The sequence below is a fragment of the Ascaphus truei genome, chromosome 1 (assembly GCF_040206685.1).
Source record: "Ascaphus truei isolate aAscTru1 chromosome 1, aAscTru1.hap1, whole genome shotgun sequence".
Classification (NCBI taxonomy): domain Eukaryota; kingdom Metazoa; phylum Chordata; class Amphibia; order Anura; family Ascaphidae; genus Ascaphus; species Ascaphus truei.
Window position 1 is genome coordinate 508403684 of NC_134483.1, and position 21607 is coordinate 508425290.

The following is a 21607-nucleotide window of genomic DNA, read 5'->3' on the forward strand; positions in this document are numbered from 1 at the left end:
AATATAAGAATGTACGGAACCCCTCGGAGTTACCATGGAAACCCACAAAAGACAGGAGACCGAAATATGTAAAATGTGGTTTTGTTTAATGTTACACTAAAGTAATAAGACAGGGAAAACAATATGGAATGTGCAAAATGTGCAGAGCTACTCCCAAAGATCTATGGTAGCTAGGGGACAAACAAAAAGCAGGGGCAATAAGTGCAAAGGGAATGACAAGACAAAAACAAGAAGGTGAACAAGAAAATAAAACAATACAAGTGTGCAACTAAAATGAACCAGCAATTGTGAAATAATAGTGAATAAAATACCACTAAATACCCAAGTGAGTAAAATAACTGTTACCAATGAAATGTAGGGAGCATCTGCTGCTGTAATTAGGGTGGCCCAAGACCCTGATAATCTAGACAAAACAAAACAGAAAACAGCGCACAACGCTCATCGTGAAATAAGTATAAACAATTTATAAGTAAAAAATTATTCAAGGTTCTGCGTACATCAGATAGAAGCAAAACGGGCATTGAATGTAACAATGATAGCTGTTACCATTGCCTGAAGAAGTAGCCTCTCTAGTGCTACGAAACGCGTTGGAATATACCCTCTGTTGATCTGTATGTAACCCGTGGTACTGTATTAGTACTCTGGTGATTCAATAGCATTTTTAGCACTTTTCCTGACTGACGCCGATAAGGTGACATCATCACTGCCGACGGCGCTCAGCGTGGTGCCGCGAGATAGACGGCAGACGCTGTTCCATGAGATCGCCAGTGAAACAACTGTTACTCCTGATTCAAACTGAGCTTTGGACTTACTCTACTGGACGCTGCGGGCAAATTTGCAGGACTTTTTGCACATACATCGTCACGAGACGAGAGCACTGCAGGCTATCTGACCGCAGAACACTGGAGTGGACTAGGCTATCCGTCTCTGCTTCCCCGTGTGTTCCGGTGTCCATGAGTAGTAACAGCTGTCATTGTTACATTCAATGCCCGTTTTTCTTCTATCTGATGTACGCAGAACCTTGAATCATTTTTAACTTATAAATTGTTTATACTTATTTCACGATGAGCGTTGTGCGCTGTTTTCTGTTTTGTTTTGTCTAAAAACAAGAAGGTACCTGTAGATCTGCAGAATCTAGAGGCCTGATTAAAGAGAACAGAGGAAGACGCAGCTCCAGGGAACAGAGAATAAACTGGCTTTTGCTCTGTAAACATAAAGTTGACAAGCAACTAAAAGCTGTCTGGGTGGGGTTAATATACTCAAACTAAGATGGTAGCTGGCTGCAAAGAGTATTCTAGATCCTACGGCCCTGGATCTGAAGTTAACTCCTTTGAGTTCTCCTAAAGGTCTATGAGGAGTACTGCGTGAAGGAATCTTGACAGTGGGAGGAAGAGAACTATCCTCCAAAGTGTGGTGTAGAGGTAAAGCATTGGTACCAGTATTTGGAAAGTCCTGAGCTCGATCCCTGCATGTGTATTATATCAAATGTATTAATGTATTAATAATGTTCAATTCCCACATGGTGTAGGTGTGTGTATGTGTTCATTAGCAATAAAGTATTGAATTGAATGTTTAAAAAGTTTGTGTTGTGTCATGTGACCCTTCTCTGAGACGCCATGCACGTGGACACAGCCCTATGATGTGAGGAGAGAGCTGACAGCAAAGAGGAGAGAGATCTCAATGCCGGTAAGTCCTTGCGCGCCGAAATTTTAACGCAATCCCTGTAATAATGCGGTCTCATTCTGTGGACCCCAAGGACCGCATTATAACAGGGTTCAGTTGTATATATATATATATATATATATATATATATATATATATATATATGCAAATACAGCTGTATGCTCATTTGCATGTCTTAGGCAGGTCTGCAACCCCGCCTTTCCCCATTATCACCCAGCATACAGCACTTCCACTGCAGCAAGGGATTCTGGGAAATGACATGAAAAAGAGCACCCAGTGTCACTTTTTGCCTCAAAAACCATTTTTAACATGGTTCCCTATAGGCTTAAGCTTGCTGCATGGTCACAGCTTTGAGCACAGCCAGGGTTAAGGTGCATACCCAGAAAACTGCTGTATGCTGGGTGATAATGGGGAAAGGCGGGGTTGCAGACCTGCCTAAGACATGCAAATGAGCATACAGCTGTATTTGCATATTTGCTTTCCTGTGGAGGGTTTTTGTCACTTTTTTTACTCACCATAACTTAACTCAGTATTATGGTATATATATATATATATATATATATATATATATATATATATATATATATATATATATATATATATATATATATATATATATATATATATATATATATATAAAAAAAACAACATCACAGCTTGCACTCAATGTACTGGTTCATATAGACAGGTGCTAGTCTCAAATAATAGAAAAACAACATTACCATTCTCTCGTCCGGTAAAGAAAGACTGCACTCGGTTCAGTAATCATGAAAAACTGTATTGGGCATCTGAATAAAAAAGATAAGTCACCCAATCCGACGTTTCGGTCCTGGAATAGCACCCCCTTGAGAAAGGTCCTATTCCAGGACCGAAACGTCGGATTGGGTGACTTATCTTTTTTATTCAGATGCCCAATACAGTTTTTCATGATTATTGAACCGAGTGCAGTCTTTCTTTACCGGACGAGAGAATGGTAATGTTGTTTTTTATATATATATATATATATATATATATATATATATATATATATATATATACATGTATAGGTATCAGTACCGTGTTAGCCGAGCTATATATATACTGTATATATAAAATATATATGCATGAAATATATACCATCTTAGTGAGATTCTCTGAAATGATTTCTATTTACATTTCAGAAACTGGGATTTCCTTATAAGGGATGAACTGGGGCTCAAGGGAATGGGATACACTCAAAATATGAAGACAAAACTTTAAACATTATGTTACTGTGGCATGGCAGCAGAAAAGAACTGAATATTTTCCTAAATCTGCTAAACTCAAATGAACACAACTTAAAATTAACTTCGGAGATAAGTGCAGATAGTATCACCTTTCTAGACCTGAAAATTACCAAAACGGGTGATGGATACCTCTCTACGTGTAACTATAAAAAGAAAACAGCAACAAATAGTTACCTGAAGGCGGACAGTTTCAATCCCAAACCCCTCATCAGAGGGATTCCATCAGGTCAATATCGTCAGATTAGACGGAACTGTTCTGATACATCAACCTTTAAAGAACAAGCAAAGATAATGAGAGAGAATTTTCTGAACCGTGGGTACTCTAAGGCACAATTGAAGTTAGCCTAGCACCGTGCGGTAACCACTCCCCGGGAAGACCTCCTCAAAGACAAAACTAAAACTGATGAGAAAAAAGAAATCAGATGCATTAGTACGTATAATGGCCTGTAAAAGGACATCAATTACATACTAAATAAACACTGGCATATACTCACATGCGATGAAGACCTGAAGACTGTCCTGAAATATAGACCATCAATAGTCTGGAGGCGGTCTGGAAAAATCAAGGATCATCTTGTTCACAGCCACTATACACAGACAAAAGCAAACCTGTGAGTTCATGAAAGAAAGTAAGACGTTCATGAACACACAAAACACCAAAACCTTCAACATTAAAAATGTCATCAATTGCAAAAGCATAGGAGTTATTTATTTAATCACCTGCTCCTGCGGCATGAAATATGTAGGAAAAAACAAACGAGAATTAAGTAGACGAGTCCTAGAACATCTGGGTTCTATTAGGAATTCCATTGATACTCCCGTCTCTCGACATGTCCGGGAACAACACGCGGGATCTCTGAACACTCTTTCTTTTCAGGGTATTGATCATATCTCTCCCAATATCCGCAAAGGCGATTGGAATAGAAAACTTCTGCAATGTGAGGCCAGATGGATATATACATTACACACACAATATCCATCTGGTCTGAATGAAGGTTTTGTGTACACCCCATTTTTGTGATTGTATTCATAATTGTATGAGAACAAGGAGTCTGACCTCCTATTAAAGCAATTTGGGGTTCTTCTATCAGCCATGATCATACAATTTGATCAGCCAATACATTATATGGTCAATATATATGACTAAAATGCATTACACAAAATGCTAGCAAGGTGCAGTACCTATGCACCACCACTACAGCTCTCGGCATAATTAGCGTCTATCGGTTGCTCTGACAACCGCAATGTATAAAAGGGCCAACATAGACGCGGTAACGCCCACCCCAGAAGAAGTCGCATAGCGCGACGGAACGTCGGGTCTTTAGCCGACAAGGCTGTTGAAACTTTGCTCCAGGTTCTTCTAGAGTTAAGTGTTAAGTGTTATGTCTCTTGTTATGTGTTTTGTGTTGTTTGTCTAATTTTAATATTACGAATTACACTATGATTTTCTTTTTTGTTTTTGTCCCTATGCTACGGACCCCTGGATTGGAGATCTTCTAGTGATTGAACCATCTGGATTCTCTCCCCCTTCATTTGTTGGACTTTATTTGGGACTTATTGGACTCTTATGGGCGCTGGTCTGTATATGTTCCTAGTTACTTCTATGTTGACATCCACGATATCTATTATGGTCCCCTGTGAACCATTAACGTTATAATATCAGAGAGGGCCATAGTGTATGCTGCGGGATCTGCACAGCATAGTGTTACTGCTCGAATACCATCAGCTACTATATCTACTCTGAATCTGTAGCGCAACAATAACTGACAGGAATATACTATATGCAGAGAAATCTGTGCAGCCCTGCACCACTGTCTGAGTACTAATAGTTACTCTAATATGAATCAGCTCCACTCATAAATACTGCTATATACTATAATAAACTTTGCACCCATTATGTCTTCAAAACTGTGACATGAACCCACACGTATATGGGTAATAGCGATTCGGCTCAAACATTACCGATCTCTACCTACATAATTAACCCATTAATTCCTCTGTGTAAAATATACTGGGAATTAAAATATAAGGTAATAAATAAATACCAAGGGATTATAGTGCAGTTTTTTAGATAGCGGTACTGTATATATGTAAATGCATCTGTATAAACTATACACAAGGAAGATAAAAACTACTATCTCCTATTCGACTCATACTTACCAGTAAGAATATTTCCAGTGGGCTGTTTACTTTGTCCTTTACTAAAAATAATCAGGGCAGAAATGCACAGCTATACAAAACACTACACACGGAACGCGATGTGCATGCGCAGTTATCACACAGCATACATCTGTATAAACTATATACAAGGAAGATAAAAATCATTATCTCCTACTCTATTGGTACTTACCAGTAAGAACCTTTCCAGTGGGCTGTTTGTTTTGTCCTTACAAACACTATCAGGGCAGAAGCGCATGGCTATACAAAACACTGCACACGGAACGCGACACGAATGCGCAGTAATCACACAGCATTCAATACATACTAAGTATCAATCTCTGGCTCCTTCTCTATACATGATCTTAGTAACAGTAGCGGTTATGCTTCACATTTCTATCCACATTATTCTGTCACTTCACTTCATGTTATGACACAGATATCTGGCAACATTATCTTCTATTAGAACCACCAGGACCCATTAGGGTTTGAATTTCACTAATTTCCACCATAGGAGGTATACTCCCTACAGTTGCGATATATATATATATATATATATATATATATATACACCTAGGTATTAGTCATAAAACCCATAATAGGTGATATTCTCCACCTATTTGGAATATCTATATTCACTATCACCGCTCTGTAAAGATCTTCGGTTTTCACTACCTACTTCTTGTGGATTTAAACATAGAGGTAAATTGTATATAGCTATAGGTCTTGTCTCTTTGGACCTATATCTATTTTTTTACATTAGTATAAATATATAAATAAAATAATTTTTAACAGTTCTTTAGTCATTATTTGACCTTGTTATACTTATATAGGTCTGCAGTGCGCCACAAAAATGGGATCCACTAGTGTACTCTGTCTGTGGAATACACACACTCTGTAATCATTCTCCCCTCTCCCAGGCAGCACGCAATACCTTTTTCTGGGGGTTCCGAGCAAGGTAGCCATCTCTTTTATATATATATATATATTTTAAATATATATGCATGAAATATATATCATCTTAGTGAGATTCTCTGAAATTATTTCTATTTACATTTCGGAAACTGGGAATTCCTTATAAGGGATGAACTGGGGCTCAAGGGAATGGATACACTCAAAATATGAAGAAAAAGCTTTAGACAATAACAGGATTCCTTCAATAGTAATGATGATTGTCTTCAAGTACCTAACCCTTTGGCAAGTGTGCAGATTGATGACGTTGTAAATCTTGTGGAGGTTAGTACCAGATTGGACTCCCACTCTATATAGAAAGGTATGAGTCCTATATATCCCAATACAAATGTGATACTTCCAATGCATTCAAGAATGTTCAATGAACATATCAAAGTACTCGCAATAAGAGGAGTGTTGATGAATTTCCAAACTTGCAGTGTGTCGGTCCAGGCGTGCAAAGTGCAGGATACATTCACAGGAACAAACTTGACAAATTTGGCACACAGCCAGAAAAAACGCTGCACCGCAGAAGTAATCAGCCAAAGAGGGTGAATTAAACGATTTATTCACTGATGGCAATCACACTGTCATGTTTTGCCTTTGCAGGCTTTATCAAGGAGTGGAGATTAATCACAAACACTTAGTTAATATATGCTTTGCGAACCAGGAAGTAAACTCATGTCTCGCGCTGCATGCACAAACGTGATGACGTCAGAGGCGTCATCGTGTAATTATTCAAACAACAAAAAACTTTATTTGAAAAAGTACAAAAATGAAAATTTGCATTTAAAAATGATACAACAAGCAACAGAGAAGTCCAATGCTACATCCAATATGACAAAAATACACACTAAAATACTTATATATTCTCTTGAAAAAGGCCAAAGCATTGTAAGCCTGTGAGCAACGATAAGGCAGACCAGTCCACAGGTCTTAACACTACCAGATAAAATACTAATTTACCTCTATTAGGATTAAAATTCTCATTTACCTCTATTAGGAGGGAGAAGGACCAACATTGGATCTATATCCAGTAAAATGAAAGGAACCTGCTGACTTGGGAAGTGGGGAGGGGCGGGCTTAACACCTGGGAAGGAGGGAACACTAAACTCCAACAGCTGAGACAGCTGAAAATAAGTTAACAAACACACATAACCCCAGCAAGCTCTTTTTGGGAACCCCTGAGCCCCCACAAAATAAATATGTATATAAGTGTCAAAAAGGAGAGCTAATGAGCGTAGCAAATGTATACAAAAAGCGACAGAGAAGCCCAATACTACATCCAATATGACAAAAATACACAGTAAAATTCTTATACGTTTAAAAATGATAAAAATAATGTGGAAAAAATGAAGTTCACACAGTATAATTTAAAAGAAAAGAGAATTACATATAAACTCAAATATGATGTTTATGAAGAAGTAAACTCCTATACATGATCTTAACTGTAGATTCCTAAAATAAATCTTGCAAACACATAGGCACATATACCCAAAGTATCATAATAATAAAAAATACATTGTATATATGTATCCATAAGAAATTTAATTGTGAACAATTAAACTTACAACATGAAATATAACATAACATGCAATATTGTCTGTTTCATATTCAATATCTATGGATGCAGGATAATATGAGTGAAATATATACCATCTTAGTGAGATTCTTTGAAATGACCCAATAAATATTTTCATGCTTGTAATAAAACACAAAAAATAACAGACTGCTTCCCACTTATCTTAAAAGTGCTGCTTATTGTTAGTTCTACCCCTCACAAAACCCAACAATCCCTCTTGAATATAGTGGGGAATATGCTATAAGCTCCAAGAGCGCAACTCCATGCGGTCTGCAATGAAAGCCCTTTCACATCAATGAGCATATAGAATATGCCCCAGGGAGTTTCCTGGGGGCAATTATATACAGTACTACTGTATATACTGTATCTACTCCTTCCTGCTGCTAAGGATCTCCCTAATCCTGAAACCAGACATACACACCTGATTTCACCCATGCCTCCCTGCCATATCTTCCCTCTTATTTGAATACTGACTAACCTTAAAACTCACCCCACAGGTGGCCAGGACTCTAAGCTGAGCAGACGCAGGTCGGCTCAGCTCCTCAGCAAATAGATTAATTTGAGCATAAATGACTAGAAAATATACCCCCTAAGAACCACGATCGCGGAGACCCAGGGAGAGGACTTACCCCCAGACCTGCAGCTCGAATCTTGAGCTCCCCGGCACCTGAACGACTGATCGGCAAGGCACGGAAATAACTGCCTTTGCCGAGATCCTCTGAGGCCCCCAAGATGGCCGCTGACTGCGGGAGGTCAGCATGAAGTAAGTGCCGCCGCATAACCGCCAAGCAGGGGGTGATCACCGACTGGGAGCGGGCGTGCTTCGTTGTGGCCACAGCTCCGGCGCCGTCACAGCTGATCGAGGAGGGCGAGCGGGAAGAGGAGAGCCGTGAACTGGAGCAGCGGCTGGTGGCAAGCCAGAAGAATCGGAAGGGACAGAGCGCACTGGAAACAGAGCGTGAAGCGGAGGGGGGCTACCTGATCGGACTCTCTGCTCCGACACTGCGCTGGGCTCCCGGCTGTCGGTGGTGTGGTAGCTGGGAGGTTCCAGGAGAGTGGAGGAGCAGCCACCTTGATCCAGCACCCCTTAACGCAGCCGTCAGGGTAAACAACCAACACCCTACTAAAAAGTGCAGGGCCCAGAACCACCCAGACCCAAGACAGAACTGAGGCCCTCTAAAAAGCATCAGAAAACTTAAGTAAGTGCCACCCCCCCCAAAAAAAGGCTCATCCTCGCCCACGTTTATTCAAATCCAAACAAAGTCTATAAGGTTTAGCCAACAGCCCAATATCAATCTCCCACTGGTTATCAACTACACTCCCTGTTTCTGTGGATATAAGAACACAAGAGGGCAGAAGAGTAAACAGAGCTGGTTAAGAAGACGCCCTGAGACCCAAGCTCCATACAGTAATTACCCCGAACATCAATTTACGCTTAGGAAACTGGATTGGCTGCGTCTAACTATCTTGGGAGAAAGAGAAAAAAAAGCGCAATTACTGTATAAATCTTATCTTATGCAAGTTTTATTTACCATGGCGTCAAAAGCAGTTAGAACCATCAAGAAGAAGGAGATCCAGAATGAGGTCCGTGAATACTTTAGAAGCCAGGGCCGGCCAGGACTGCAACAGGGGGAGTTGGAGGCGGGCCCCTCTGTGGAACACCCAGAACCTGAACCAGGGGTGGAGATTGAAAATCTTTCCACAAAGAATTACTTACTTTTTTTCTATAATAAAATTGAATCTCTAATGCAAGCAGCAGTGAAAGACCTTAAAGAGGAGATATCTTCCTTGGGGGAATGCACTAGCTCCTTGGAATCCAAGGTCAACGCCACAATCACCCGGCAATCTCTGATGGATGTTGAGCTCAAGGAAATGAAGGCCCAACTTCTAGACATCAAGGATAAGCAGGAGGATGTGGAGAATAGAGACCGCCGTAATAATCTTCGGATCCGGGGAATCCCAGAGTCTATAACAGACATTGAGGGATTCATGAGCAATTGGCTTACATCAGCCCTTCTGAATTCTACAAAAGAGTCTCTTACCCTGGACAGATGACACAGAGATTTAAGATCGAGGCCTTAACCAGGAGATAGACCAAGGGATGTGGTGCTGAGATTCCACTACTTCAAAACAAAGGAAGCTTTCAACATGGTGATGAAAGGCTCCAGAGACCTCAAGTTTCAAAATGTTCCCTTACAGGTATATGCAGATCTTGCGCCCTCTACACTTGCCACAAGAAGAGATCTCAGAGAGGTGATGGTGAAGCTAAGAGACCACAATATCAAGTATAGATGGACATTTCCCTTTGGTCTTCAAGTAGTAAAAAATGGGATACCTCTGACTCTCAGTAACACAGATGAAGGTGAAGCTTTCCTTGGATATTTGGGCTTGGGCTCCCCCCTTTCCAGACGTGCACCGGGGGACAGAGACCCCCAGACTCTAGAGCCATCCTGGTCCACGATTCTTGCGAGAAGATCCCCTCAAACGAGCTCTATGACGAAACAGCTACCTGCAGCTGGGTCCAAACCCTAAGCCGATCTGGAGCGAGAACCCTCTTATCCTGGAGCCATCTTGGCCTATGATTCCCACGAGAAGATCCTCCCACCGAGTTCCAGATCTATATTCCGGACCTGAGTAATTATTGTATGTATGTCCTGAGATCCAACCCTATGTTGGTTCACTTATGGTTCACCAGTGTAGTCGTTAATTTTTGTAGGAGCATAGCCTAGTTATATTTAAACAATTTGCCCAAAGTTGCCTGGATTGTCGGTTTCCTGGAGTCCTGGCCGCCAACCCCCAACTATTTCTGTGTCACTATAGACACAGTTGCCCTTGTTTTTTTTATTTTCTCCCACACCCTATATTTTTTCTTCCTAGGGCAGGTTAGTATCAGGATTGTCTCTCCGAAGACGTATCCATACTCACTCTTTTTTTTTTTTTTTACATTTTCAGCCCCCTCCCCCCGCTTTTGTTTTTTCCCCCCGGTTCTTTAACCCCGATTAGCCAATAGAAAACAAGGGCAAAGGCAGATTAAAAACAGATTTTTGGTATTACCCAAATTCTCCAGAGAAGGTCTCTACAGCAGATTTAGAAGGTTTTACAGTATATTGACCCCATATTTAAATAGAAGCAAAGTTAGCAATATATCTGTGGATTCGATAAAGTGTAGTTCCCTCCGTCTCTTTTTCTCTCTCCTACCTTTCCGTCCCTTCCTCCCCCCCTGCCATCCACTCCCCCCCCCCCCCCCCGCATGACTTTACCTAAAAAAAATTATCGTTGTACTTCCCGGCAATAAATGTTATTCCTCCACATTGTTGCTTCCCCCTCCCCCTCCCCCTTCCCCTTCCCACTAACCCCCCCTATTTTATATTTTGTACCCACCCCCCTTCAACGTTTTATCTTTGTATATCTCTGCTTAAAAAATAATAAAAATCCAAGTTTAAAAAAAAAAAAACTCACCCCACAAAGCATCCAAATAGTCTGCACTCATGGCTATTCACCCGCACTTATTCCCTCACCTGCTGTCTCTGTAAATTCCCCATCAAACCTCTTAGATTGTAAGCTCTTCGGGCAGGGATTTCCTTTCCTATTGTCTGATTTTGCTGCACTTATTGTATTATTATAATTCCCTGTACTGTATTCTTTTTGAAGCGCTGAGTACACTTTTGGCGCTAGCAGCTAACTATCAATATAAGAAATCCCATTGAACCATTTAAAATAAATATGCGTTAATATTGTACTATATTTTTGAATATTTGAACCATGATTAAGACAAGAAGTTATTTTGAAGTGAAACTTCTTTGTGGCACCTACCAAAATTTTGTTTGCACAAAATTGCCTTCATGGTGATGGAAGTTGGTAATGGAAGTGACGTCACTGCTGGCAGAAAAGTCTGTCGGCGACGTTAGTTTTGGCAGCAGCGCGCCGATGCTACATGCGTGCACAGCTGCCACTGGCGCCGCCGGCACCGACTGTGCGCATGTGCAGCAGCCGCCGGCTCGGCATGCATGCACACAAGCCGCTGATGCTACGCGCATGCGTAACAGCTGCCGCGTGCATGCACATGAGCCGCAGCAACCCCACCACACTTGGGAAATTGAAACACCACACACAGAGACACCACACACAGAGACACACACACACACAGAGACACACACAGAGACACATACACAAAGAGCCATAGACACACACACACAAGGAATTCACGGTTAGAATAAATATAGAATGCAAATCGCTAAAACAGTGGGGGAAGGGGTTTGCAAAGCACGCACGTTCTAAATCAAACTTCTTTGTGTTTTGTCACTGAAATTGTGTTTTGATTTTTAATTAAAAACATCATCACAAATACCATTTCTGTGACAAAACAGTGACAACAGACAAAAAAGTTTCACTTAAAATGTTCGGGCTCGGCACACACACCCTTTTTTTGTTTATAAATACATTTCTATGTTAAAAAGTGCCACCCTGTTTCAGGATTTGGAATCTGTCTAACAAAGACTTCAAAAAAATCACCTCCACAATTTTTTTGGCCACTGAAAAGGGCAAATTTTGACTGGTTCATGGTCCTGCCCAAACATTTCTGATTTCTAGTTTTCCAACTGTTTTCATTTCAAGTGGAGCAAAAGATCAACTTCTGTAGAGGACAAACAAAATGTAACCTAGTGTAAGTGATGGGGAGGCGATAATAAAGACCGCCTTTCCCAGATACAGAGATGTGACATTTTTGCCCCATGAGATCAATAGAGGATTGTGGATATACTTTGCAAAGCAGGGTAACAGTGCATTAGGGTCACCTATCTATAGCGCATCACTTTTAAATACCTCCAGAATTTATGTTTTCGAATTAACCAAACATTGGTTAAACATGGTAAGATAATTATTTTTCAAAGAGAGGTTACCTTAAGCTTCTTCATGAAAAGCCAAGTTAAAATATACTTAGAGGATTTGTGGGTAATGAGTGGGTAATGAGCAATTAGGACAACATGACAGCAATACTACCATATGATTTCTGACTTCTTATTTTTTAGATTTGAATAAATAAATGCATGTAAACACTATAAGAATGTTACTTTTGTTTTTTGCCTACTACTAATTTTTTTGACCACACCATTCATAACATTAAGGATTATTTTATGACTGTAGTGGACAATGGTTAAAAATAACAGCTTAACCAAATAATTTTCCCAATGGAAAAATCAATAGTCTTTGCAATGGGTTCATGTCTTAATAGCCACAGGGCAGCCACCAGTATTATCATTAACATTGTTTTGGCTTTTATTAATTTATGTTTTGCCTTTCATTGAAAAATCTATGTAAACTACAGTCATAAGGGAACACCTTTGCATTCATTTGCTTTTTACATATAGTTAAATTATTTAGGTTCTCTAATGAATTTATATTGCTCTAAGATCAAGATAGTCTAGACATATTTTGGTGAAACAGCAGCAAAATAAATGACATCCATTTAAAAGCACATGGACTTGACTAAAGGCTAATAACTACTTTTATGTGAGGAATTGATTTGAGTTCTGCATACATTACATTATAGTGTAGACTGTAGAGAGCTTTCAAACACTCACAAGTTTCTTCACTTGGTCTTAAGCGCAAATACACCTCAACTCTTTTTGGATTTGAACCCACAGAGAAATGATCAGAGATAAGACATATTGGGGGTCATGCACTAAGCAGTGATAAGTGGGTTTTCTGGGTGCTATGCACAAAGCAGTGATAAGTGCTTTTAAGTGAGATACATGCCTTTATAGCGTGATACTGCCTGTTGTGAGATTCACAAAGCAGTGATAACACTGCAGTATCGTGCTATAAAGGCATTTTTTCCCACTTAAAAGCACTTATCACTGCTTTGTGAATCTCACAGAACGCAGTATCACGCTATAAAGGCGTTTATCTCACTTAAAAGACTTATCACTGTTTTGTGAATCTCACAGCAGGCAATATCACGCTATAATGGCTTTTTATCTCACTTAAAAGCACTTATCACTGCTTAGTGCATGACCCTCATAACCACCACATATCACCATTCTTTACTACACACGAAAAAGATAAATCAACCGCTCTACTTTAAGATTCCAAATCTGTTAATAATGTCTAATAATGGGGTGCATCGGGAGTAGAATACACAGATACAGAAATGATCAAGAGGGGATCAAAAATGAATCCCCTATTATTGCACTCAAACCATAATTGTTCAATATCAGGGAAATTGACTAAATGCCTATAAATAGATAGATAATTGATAGTGGAGACACATATCTACTGAGAAGGGTAGTGCCTGATAAAATTCAAAGCAAAACAATTTTATTTAAACATAACTCATCTAAGTGCATAACTATATACAGTGAATACTAAATAAACATAAAATATCCCCAGTAGTGAGGTAGGATGCTTAGGATCTGATCTATATCAGTTCTCTAGAGACACTTTTGGTATACAATAATACCTAGGCAGTTACGTTCTCTTAGGGAGACATAGTCAATTAATAGCAGCCATACAAATTGATATTGTGATGTACATTTGCATTCAAAGTGAGGTAAATGCTAATCAGTATTATCTAAACCTGATTAGTGAGGAATCGTTATATAATATAAGCAAGCAGCATCATCTATGATTATTCCGAATGTCTCAGTAGGATATGGGAGTTATTATTCTCTAATACCACAGCACCATCTATTATGTGGCCACTGAGTACACTGCTGAAACAGACAGCCAGATATAATTGTATCCAATGTATCAATAGTATATAATGGCACCTCCTTGAAATACATTTCTCATGTTACAATATTACTATCTGTTCAGTAGTTATTCCCACAGCATGGATTTGCAACAAATGTACCATCTTTTAAGTGGCTAGCTGAACACATAATAAAACCAATAGTATGTAGTGCTTACTAGTGTATCAACAGGGAGTACTTTACAATGTTGCTAGAAACTGGATGTTTAACTTTTATCGAGTGCCGGAAAATGCATGCAGCTGCACTGAGTGAGAAGAGCATATCAAGCATACCAAGAGTTTCAGCTAGAGAGAAATAAGGTAAGTGCTATCGCTATACTACCGGGCTCTGCTGTCTGCCATCTGTGTCAATCAGCAATCAGAGGACTGCCTCTAAAGTCAATACAGTCCAGCATAGTTATGTCAACTCTCTGTTTGTGATGATTAGATATATCTCCTATGGCATCCCCTACATGTTGGTACTCATTACAGATCTTAACTATTTTTTAAAACCAGAGACAGAACATAAAACACAGACAGAGCTCAGTGCACATCCAGTGAAACTCATACACGGTACAGTGCCTAAATATATATGTATAAATATCTATTAAATAAAATGGTCTTTTAGTTTAACATTTTTGGCCAAAATTGTTGTAAGCACCTGAGCCACTGCACGGCAGACCACATTTCCATGGGTCCCTAACACTAATATAAATTCTTAATAACCTGTGCAATACCTGGTATTGCACAGGTTATTAAGAATTTATATTAGTGTTAGGGAGGGACGTCATTTCCGGTTGCTCAGACCATGCGGAGAGCAGACAGGAGAGGACTCCATTGCTGACACCAGACTGCAGTACTGGCTTATGAGAGCCTATCTCATACCTGCTTTTAAACCCTGTACCTTTGTGAGTGGGCATTTGACTGATTTTATTGTTCTATAAACTATTTGTTATACTTTAATGCACTAGGTGTGCGCCTGTTACTTTTCTTTTCTTTTTTCATAGGTATCAACAGGGAGTAGTGACCCCTTTGAAACGGGCTGCCATATATCTGGATGCTATATTCTGGAACAGGACTTTGTGCTTTCTGAGGTTTTTTAGTTTTTTTCATCCAATTTTAACTATTTTTTATTACACTTTTTTTACATTTTTTACATGTTATGGTTATATGGTATTATTTTTAAATATTAAAGCATTAGGTCTTTGCTATTGATTATATTAAATACGTTATAGAACCTAATACCCTTGGTTAATACTGATTTGGATTCAATTCACCCACATATGCCACCCCATTCGATGCTTTCATAGTTGGTTTACACTAATCATAGTTTTGTATAGGCTGTATTAGAGGCGCTACTTCGTTCTTTTTGTTTTGTTTTGTTATATATATATATATATATTGTGGCAGGACGGCCTCGCGGCGGGGTCAGTAAGACGCTTGACACGATGGGAAACTTTAAACACTAGTGGTTTATTAGCCACAACCAAAATAAATACGGGTGCACTGTCCCTTTAAGAAACTACTTTCTTGCAAATTAAAGCCTAGTCTCGTTAGGGACACTAACTCACTTCTTGAGCCCTTACTAACAGAACAGCCAGCTAATCTGGTCATGCCAAAACATGCTACACAAACGATAACCAATAAGCATAATAAGAATAAAGTCTTATCTGTTTCAGCTCCAAACAGCAAACAGGAACACGGTTCCGGGGAGCAGGCTGTGTCCAGCCTCGCAGCAATGTTTATCTTTATCCTGGGTTGGGGTCCCAGCTGGTCCCAGCAGCAAAGCTCCTCGCAGGACTGGGGACCAGAGCAGCAGCAGCTGCTACGGCTTCCAAGCCGGGAGAGTTCTCTCCACCTTCCTGTGGAAAAACAAGCTCTCTGTGTGTGTGTCACTTCCTGCTCTTAAACCTGCAGTCTCTCAGGCCTCCTGCTTAATTAGGCTGCAAGTGTGCTTCTTTCTGTCTGAGGAGATTAACACTCTGTGAACTGGCTGCAGCGTCTCTCCATTCACTATTCCAGCCTACTGAGTCAGTGACTCTGTCACAATATATATATGTGTGTGTGTGTATATATATGTGACCAGGAAAATCCTGAGGACCGAAACGTTGGCTGCCCTGTGTTGTTAATACACTTTATTTATTTCATTATACTGCGTTGTGGTGTCTCTTTGTTACCTGGATTTCCCTGGTCACCTTTTTACATGTTTCTATATGGGACGAGCATCTGCCTACATTTGAGAAACTGTAATTGCAAACTATTTTTTCATTGTATGTATATATATATATATATATATATATATATATATATATATATTATACCAAAATATCGAAGGGCAACAACCGAACCAGACCGTTTGCGCGTTCCATGTAAGGTTTTGGAGCCACCTCTCGCCCTCTCACCGGCTGCGGGCAGCAACAGCAAGAGAAGTTCTACCACCCACCACTTGTCTGCCTGTGTATACATAGGGCGCGGGCTGTGTCCCAGTGCTCGGCTCACACAAAGGGGATATTAATAGGGGGGAGCACAAAGGGGAATATTAATTAAGGGGAGCCCAAAGGGGATATTAATTAATGGAAGCACAAAGGGAATATTAATTAAGGGGAGCACAAACGGACCAGAGTTACCAGAGGGCCTGAGCTGGCCTGTCTGCAGTCCCTGTAGTGAGGGACAGAAAAACAAGGCGCACAACGCACATAGTGAAGTAAAATTAAAAATCAAATTTACTCATAAAATAATATAAGTTCTGCGTACATCAATATAGACGATATCCTGTGTGTATGGGAAGGAGATGAAATGTCTATCTGTTCCTTTCTCTCCTATCTGAATAATAATGACAGGAATTTAATATTCACACATGTATCGAACCCACAGAGTATCAACTATTTAGATCTTCAACTAACAGCATTGGACAATGGGAATGTTTCAACAAAAGTTTATTTTAAAGAAATTGATGCCAATAACATTCTAATGGCAAACAGTAACCACAAAAAATCGTGGATAATGAATATTCCCAAGGGCCAATTTATTCGCATTAAGCGGAATTGCAGTGGGGAACAAGATTTTGAGATACAATCTAAAGTATTATTTGATAAATTCTTGGAGAGAGGGTACTCTAGTGTTAGTTTAACTAGAGATCTTGATGTAGTCCGATCGATGGATAGACAGCTGATGTTAACACCCAAAAACAAAGAAATACTCAGAGATCCAAGTAATGTGTTGGAAATACCTTTTATTACCACATTTAACTCTATGAACAAGAAAATTGAAAGCATAATAAGAAAACATTGGGCCATTTTAAGTTCCGATCCAGTATTAAATAACCATATATCTGATTTTCCAAAATTCACTTATAGAAGGGCAAAAAACATCACCTAGTGATGTGGGCTATGCCCGCACAAAGCCCACTACAAAAATCTGGCTTGGTGACAAACCCTTAGGAAATTTCCAATGTGGGAAGTGCTCTATCTGTAGATATTTACATCCTGAGAGAAAAACCTTTAAATCCTTTACCACTAATGAAATTTTCAATATTGACTCCTTTATAAACTGTAATTCGACCCATGTGGTCTACATGATCAACTGTGATTGCGGCCTGCAATATGTAGGCCGCACCAAAAGATGCCTAAAAATTAGGATACAGGAGCATATAAGAAATATTAAGGCAGGTTATGAGAAACACAGTGTTTCTTGCCACTTTGCGTCACACCATAACAAGGACCCGTCAAAATTAATGTTTAAAGGTATCAAAGTGGTCCCTAGGGCAAGAAGGGGAGGAGATAGAATTAAGAGTCTCTCACACCAAGAAACATTCTGGATTTATCAACTTAACTCCCTAACCCCTAAGGGGCTAAATGAAGATATAGATATCTGGTCTTTGTATTAGATGTGTATTCCCCTGCTTCTGTTTCTTTATGCTGAACTGCTGCTGAATATGCATGTCTCTAATCGTGTGTTTCTTTTTCAGATACTTACTATTTGACCAATCGATTTTAGGCTAAAAACCTGTTTTATTAAATTGTATTTTACTGTTGATTGTATAAAGATTGTATTAGAAGTTTTATTTTTTCATTTGACACCATTGTATTGCAGTTTTGTAATGAGCTAGTCACTGCACCTTTAATTCCTTGAGTAGCAATTTGACACCATGAACTCTAATTGAAGACTAGTGGGTGTATATATATGTGAACCCCCCCCCCATCTGCATATGTTCCCTGAAGAAGTAACCACGAGTTACGAAACGCATTGGAGGGTGTCATTGCTCATTTCCTAGTACCCTCTTGTTGGTGCTAACACTCTATACAAGTGTTCCCCCCATTTCCCGCAAGACTCGGTGCAGAAATCTCCTTTCCAAGAGGCGGCGTGTATCCTTCACTACACCGCACGTAGTGAGCCCCTGCAGGCGGTTCGTAGGAGAGTGCGACCGGACTGTGACGTCACTATCGGGCGCTCCGTAGAGGAGAAGTGGCACGTGACCAACGTGCTTGTATGCTTATAGCAGTGGAGGCTGCTACACGCCGATGCGGATCGGTGCTCCAGGATCATCTGGGAGTAAAGACTGAGACCTGCCCCGTCTTGAGTGAGAGGGAGACGACATCTACAACCACCAGCTTGCCATCAGATGACAACTAATCCCCTGCACCCTGCGATCGAGTGAGGAGTGCTGTTTATAGCTGTCTACTGGTGTGGTATACCCAATTACCAACTGCTCATTTTTACTATATTGATGTACGCAGAACTTATATTATTTTATGAGTAAATTTGATTTTTAATTTTACTTCACTATGTGCGTTGTGCGCCTTGTTTTTCTGTCTTTTGCATAGTTTCAGGGGTGTTGGGACACCCCCAAGAAGGGCTGCAGACGCATTGTATGTGATCTTCCCACAATTAAGGTTGAACTTTTTTGATTACATTATCACTGTGCACTGCACATTGTTTACTGTGTTTCACTAATTATTAGCTGTGCACTAAATCACTTATTCTTTTATCCCTGTAGTGAGGGGCTCTCCATGCCACACGGGGGATGTCAGCTACACATCCAACCAGGAGGGTGGAGAACTCCCCTTATTGTCCTGCTTGGGAGCTGGCTTTTCTCTGGCTTTGTATGGGGGTCCCCCCCCCGTTTCCTACCACCAGTACATTTTACAGAAGAAGCAAAAAACACACAGTAGAACAAAATAAATATGTAGATGTAAAGGTATGGAGGTATTCACATCGCATGCTTATAATGTTGTGATCATCACAACACGTGACGTGAGCAGTTACTCTCACTTGGCCGTATGAGTAGTTATTTACTATAGATAGTATCATTTATCTCCCCCCACTCCATCAGTGTGATGGTGGAAATCATGTGTACACCAATGTGTATGGGCTTTCACTAGTATATGTACAATTGGTGTAAGTGCGCTCATCCTGTATTCAGAGTGTGTGTGAGAGAGACACAGAGTGTGTGTGTGAGAGAGACACAGAGTGTGTGTGTGAGAGAGACACAGAGTGTGTGTGACTGCGCGCACTGCAACTGTTAGGTATGTATATACAACTTTGTTTTTACTTTGGGCGCCGTGGAAAAATCCTGATCGCCTTGGGGAGCCTTGAAAAAAATCCTGATCGCTTTGGGGAGCCTTGAGCCGAAAAAGTTTGGGAACCACTGAGCTAGACTATGCAAGTTTATCTATTGGATGATAAGGGAGGGGTTATACCCTCTAAATGTAGATAATTGAGATGGACGCTTGTACTCAATGTGATATATTGGGGAGATGTAAATATCAAAAGTGTAACCATATATATTCCTCCAATGTGTCTTAGATGCGCAGTCCTAAGAGAGGTAGTGAGACAGCAAATAATCTGTCACTATATCCCTTCAGTAGGGACACAATTAGAGACTGAGCTAGTGTCTCTCTATATAAAGCTTGCCAACACAATTAAATGACAACATTGGATATTACTCACAAAAGGTTTAGAGTGAGTGATATAGTATGGAGATCAACATTGCACTCCGGTCAGAATGGATAGCATATAACACCCTGGTTATTGCAGATGTATAAAGTGGAATATAGCCATTGAAATATAGATATGGTGCATAGTAGCAATATTTACATCCTACAGCTATTCCCTAATACTAATACCTGGCAACACCTATAGGTGTATTCGACCAGTTCCAAGCAAAATGAACTTGTAATAAGTAAATATTCACTGTTAAACCAATACACTGCACACACATAATAACAGGAATATTTATGAATAAAGCAGTATACAACCAGATATCCAAGTGTGTAGCGTCTTATACCCTGCACTGCAACTCCACTCACTATGACTGGATATATAGGATACTATCCTGGATCACTGTTATCCTAGCAATAATTACATCACATGAGTGCAATTGTGAGGGATTCATTCTAACCACCCCTCTTTGTGGTTTGTTGTTTATCTTCCTTTTTCCATATGTCCTGGAAATCACGAGTGGAACCACGTGCCGGAAGACCCCTTTTTTCCTGATTGATATTGTTTGGAGGACTCTGAATCACCTCTATGAATTCTGGCAGCGAGACTTCACTGTGTATGGGACTGAACATCTGCTTTTGCATCTACATACGGTTGGCACTACTATACCCTTTTTTCTTTTAGCACTCCCATAGAAACTAACTGGGTTAACAATACTTTGTAATTGGGGAGATTGTTAAACTGTGAATTCTGGATTTATGCTTTGGAGGGCTGTGATCTCATTTGATTTAATATACTCACAGATGATTCATTAATTGGTAAGACACAAGCCTTTGTAAACTGTGGAAGTCTGACAGTTATTTTCTATAAATATGAAAGCGAAAAGATGGGTAAGTTCGGCTCATGATATAAGGTAAATATGTATTGTTAGTTTAGGACTGACAACTTTTCAGAATTACCTATTCAAAAGCTGATACACTGGCGACACACTTTATTCGAGCTCGGCTAGTCCCACGAATTCGGGTATTCTCGGGTGTATTGAGGTTTGTGACTGTTTTCTGCCCGAGTGCATTGCGTTATTTTCCAGGCAGGGATTGAAGCATTTTATTCCCGCTGGCTGCAATACTGCACAGTATATATATATATATATATATATATATATATATATATATATACTGCATTACAATTCATGAATTTATGCCATCTGGTAGACACGCGAAGCATTGCAGCCTATTAAATCCTAATCATTATCATTTAACAGATCAGCCGCCCGTCAGCCAGGCATGAACCATGGCTGGGAAG